Source organism: Lolium rigidum, chromosome 1 (genome assembly GCF_022539505.1).
Source record: "Lolium rigidum isolate FL_2022 chromosome 1, APGP_CSIRO_Lrig_0.1, whole genome shotgun sequence".
Lineage (NCBI taxonomy): Eukaryota > Viridiplantae > Streptophyta > Magnoliopsida > Poales > Poaceae > Lolium > Lolium rigidum.
Genome location: NC_061508.1, coordinates 345,156,536 through 345,161,367, shown reverse-complemented (window position 1 = coordinate 345,161,367; position 4,832 = coordinate 345,156,536). Strand labels below are relative to the sequence as shown.

General features: G+C 48.1%; 1 long non-coding RNA gene across 2 annotated transcripts; it reads left to right on the top strand.

Annotated features, from left to right (window-relative positions):
* Window positions 1-434: 434 nt before the first annotated feature.
* LOC124701155 lies at window positions 435-2,284 on the top strand. Of its 2 annotated transcripts, XR_007001924.1 has the most exons (4): window positions 435-746; window positions 823-908; window positions 1,229-1,419; window positions 1,836-2,284. It is a non-coding gene; the product is annotated as an uncharacterized LOC124701155 (long non-coding RNA). The 2 variants fall into 2 exon arrangements; XR_007001923.1 differs by having other exon boundaries at window positions 440-908.
* Window positions 2,285-4,832: the final 2,548 nt, after the last annotated feature.

Genomic DNA, 4,832 nt, shown 5'->3' with positions numbered 1-4,832 from the left:
CCCGTTCGTTCATTTTGCCCACCCAAAAAAATCCCCTCATGTATTCCGGCCGCCATGGACCTGCTGCACCCATGTAGTCCCTCCTCTCTCTCTCCGGCTTGAGCAGCGGCGGAGACGGGAACCACCCTTCCGAGCCAAGGTCCGGCCGCCACCAACGCGCACCCCCGTATCCCCTCCTCCTCGGTCGATTTGAATGGCCCCTGCGAACTAGGCTTCCGGCCGTCGCCGATGCGGACCACCGTGGCGCAGCTGGTCGATCCAGGATGATCCGCGGGCATGAAGGTTTCGGAGGGCCGCGCGGCCCAGCCGGTCAAGTACTTGGCCGAGGCAGACGCGGTGTCGCCGGCGGTTGCTGCCGACCGCGGGGCGACGAAGCTGCAGGTGGCCGAGGTAGATGCGGTGTTGCCGGCGGTTGACGCCAAGCGCGGCGACGAAGCTGCAGGTGTCCGAGGCACAGGCGGTGTCGCCGGCGGTTGCCGCTGAGGACAGTGACGAAGCTGCAGGTGGCCAAGGCAGAGGCATTGTCGCCGGCGGTTGCCGCCGAGCGCGGCGACGAAGCTGCAGGTGGCCCAGCCAACCGGCTCAGCTCTTCTCAGACGGTGTCCCGGGCCAACAGGCTGACCATGGTTGGCGGCGGAGTTAGAGCGGCGGAAGTTGCGGAATGCACCGTTGCCCAGCAGCTGCACGCCTAGCTGCAGCACCGCCTCCTCCTGCCGCAAATTGGGTTGAGTGGCCTTACGTCCATGGTCATCATCAAACCTCCATGGTTATCAGTCTTGTCACGGCGTCGAAGTCTGATGGATGACGGCTGTTTCCCTGCAGAGTTTCAACGCTGGCGGTGATGCAGCGTGCAGAATGCAGCATACAGCGATGAGGCCGTGCCGCTAAAATCCGAGCATATGACTTAGGTAAAATGATACCATAGCTCTGTGCAGATGAATTGATACCATCATGAACTGTATTTCAGTTTGTGGATTGAAATTTTCAGTCAATTGCGAGTTCTACATATCCTAGTATGTTAGTTGGTTGATTTGGTTCCTGTTATGGGTACTTAGAAAGAACTAGCAATTACCCATTTAACTGAAAAGATATAGATAATATTGTTTTGTAGAAGCGAATGATACTCTGTCTAATTGGCATACTTCATGATTTATTTTTGTTATCTGTTTCAGGTAATATAGTTGTAAAATCCTTGTATTTGATTCTAATGTCGTTTTTACGCTGACAGTGTTGACAAAGGGATTCTTGATGCTGTTCCTGTATTGGAAATCTGATTTTACAAGTAAAGCTCAAGAGTGGGTTTTAGGTTTCGGTGGAGATGTTGGAGCATAAACTCCCTGTTTGTATGTGGAAAGCATATCATTAGACAATGTTGTGTCACCTGACCTTTCTGATATGTACATCCGCAATCTAGCACAGGTATGGTACGTAATGTCTACAATTGGTTGTCTATAATTTATTAACTTTTCTTACAAAAGACAACCGTATCATGTTGCTCAAGTTTAAGCTACTCATTTGTATGAAATTCTTATTGCAAAGCAACACCTCACGTCACACTGAAACTGAAAAAAGAAATCCTCAGTTCAATTTGTAGTACACAGAGGAACACATCCATGTTAAGTTTCTTTTATACATGGTTTGCTCCAAGTCTGAACTGAATTCAAGTTTTGCATGACACAGTAATAATGGAAATGCTTTACACCATAGAAGAAGTACTTTCATGAGTTGATGCTGACGAATGTATAGTAAATGCTTGATTGTTGAACTAAGTGAGAGATAAATTTTTTTCGTATAGTTTCAATTGATACTTATGGAAATGCTCGTTTTATTACTAGAAGGGTCAATGGTCCTCCTCCTGAAGAAAGCTCGTTTGTTGCTGCCGCAAGAGCTAGCATACCACCACCTAGGCAGAGGGTCACTACCGCTACAGTAAGAGGGAGGAGAGGAAGGGCAAGCACAAGTTCTAATGCCACATGAAGATCTACAGGAAATGTGCAAGGAAGAGGAAAAACTACAGGAAATGTTGATGCAGCTGAAGTTCTATTTACTACCATGTTGTCCGTTTAAATGCACCAGTTACGCAGACTGCTGCCAATTTGCTTGATTATCTTTTTGTTACAGCCGTTAGGATGCTATCAATTTTAGAGTCACCACATTACTGTCATTTGTTCTCATTATTCCAGAAATAAGAATGCATCTGTACTTGTCATTTTACCTTGACATTGGCTTGTAATTTTACTGGACCAGCGTGTAATCTCCTTTTCAGATTAACATATTGCCATTACACACTGAAATATATTTGAGCCATGTCCAGGCAGAACATTGCACAAAAACATTTGTTATTTCATTTCCAGGGAGAAACATCACCTTACAACATTATATTGATACATTACACTGAAACATTACTCATCAAAATATCAGAAAAATTGCCTTGTTGCCAAGGCAATTATCACTTACTACATTGTACAGATAACTGCTATAACTATGCCTAATTCTTTCTTGTTCCTCCATCTCATCTCAAGTGTGCAGCCGCTCACTTCTTCTCCTTTCTTCAGCTATCTTCTTTATAATACATTCAAGTTGGCAACACTTTGCTTCAGCTGGAAGTTCTCACGTCACCAATCTGCTCCAATTTAGCTTCCTAACGAAAATAGCACAACAATCAAATCAGACCTTCCAGCTAACACACACAGGAGGAAATCATTGGTAATGGGTAGTGGAGCTCTAAAATGATTGGATGTCAAACCAATCTGCTAAACAATGTTTACGACTACCCGGTCCCATTTTTCAAGTAGTAGGACGAAAATGCACGCAGCAGACAACTAGTTGGGTGCGGTGTGTATTTAACTCTTACAAGTCTGAAAACTAACACATGTTTCAGTATGAATAATGCAATATCACTATCATTCAGTGCTTGAATTATTTGGTTCAAGATTATCCTTCTAAACTGAACAAACTAGGCCATACTCAATTAACAATGATTCTGACTTGACAGATTGTATATGCAACACATTACAAATCAACATATACATTCAGTTTCAAGTGCTTCTATCAGCATCTGGGCAAAAAGAAAAGAAGAAAACTATTCACATGGTTTGCCACATGCTGTCTAACTCATGATGGATCTGCACAGCAGCGACTCAATCAACATGTACATTCAGTTTATAAATCTGCTAACAGCATCTATGCAACACGAAAAGAAATAATAACTATTACAGAGGTTTACAAGAGGTGAAACTAGCAATTGAATCTACACAGGGGATTGGTGCGGGTGGAATTCGAAATAGACATTGAATTTTCTAATCTTAACTACTTACACTGAGGTTTCCCGGATCAGGATGCGGAGAGGCTGCGGCGTGGTCGATGAGCGCGCGACCGCCTAGGTCAAACGTGGAAGCGGCAAGCGGGTGATGGCGGGAGCGCGCCTGCGGCGACGCTGCGGCAAGCTCGACGACCGGGCGACTTAGCTGTGGCGGCAGCCTGGGTTGAACACGGCGGCGACGCTGCGGCAAGGTCGACGAGCGGGCGACCTGCCTAGCGCCTAGCGGCGGCGGCGTGAGGAGAGACGGGCTAAGGAGCAACCGTGTGAGGAGATACGACCTAGGATCTTGTCCCATCAGACTCGCTTGAAGTTTTTTTCTCTCACTAATTAAGAAAGATGGAATTGTCTATCATACCCTCAGCAAATCAACGGTGAAATATTTTATACTGCTACCTGCAGTATAGGGTACCGTAAAAACCCTGTCAAGACAAGTACTCCTAGACGGCATGAAGAGGGCGAGACGGGGTTGGCTTTGGTTTGGCCAGGCTTTCGTTGGCATTCATTGGCTCGCTGCGCGCAGGAGGCCCCTTATCGGCAATGGATGGGCATGCAACCACGGCACGGCTGTATCCACTACATGCCCCTCGCCCCTCCCTGCAGCGTGCTGCATATGCCGGGTATCCTGACCACGCGCGCAGCTGCAACAGTACCATGGACTCTGGGTGCAATCCATCCATGACCTATCACCGTGCGCCCTGGAGCATCAGAACACACTGCTGCTTAGCGCGAACTGTTTACATCACAATAAGCACCAAACATATCCGTTTTGATTTGTTTAGGTCAGGCGGCCGCGGATATAAAATCAATTGCCACCGCCGTCCTATCTGTTTTAATTGCGGTTAGCAAAGCAGCATGATGTAATTACTTTTTCCATAATCTTTATAGCTAGCAAATTTATTTTACATAGTAGAAATGAAAACAAAACATCGGAATAAAAAGGGCCAAAACCCTAGTGTACTACTCGTCTAAAAAAAGTCGTCCACGATCACCAGCATCTCCCATGGCCAGTCGAGCACTGCCACTGCTAGAGGGAATACCGGCGGAGGAGCGGCTAGAGGTGGCCCACAGTGGCGAGTCGCAACCGTAGGTGTCCTACAGTGGTGAGTTGAAGCGGTAGGCTGGGTCCGAGATGAGGGTTGGAGGCAGGAGGGTCCGCCTGCACGCGATCTCCTCGCACCTCGCACCTCGCCCAACCCTGAAACGGCAGCGACGGCATGGGCACCCTCCACACACTGAGGTGCCGTCAACCGGGGGAGGTGGACGTCGTCCCACCCCTCGTAGTTGGTCATGTTGTTGTACAGTGCCCACGCCACATCCACGAGGACGCGAACGTGGGCACGCTTCTTGTTTGGCTTCGCCGACGACCCGACCTCGTGGACGTTCTTCGGCTTCCTCAACCGTCAGGCTCCCTTGCCCATGGTCCATCCTGAGGGAAGCTGCCAGTGCTCGAATGCAAGGAGGGAGAATGGCACTAGTGAGGAGGAAGCGGTGTGGGCGAGGGGTAGGCCCT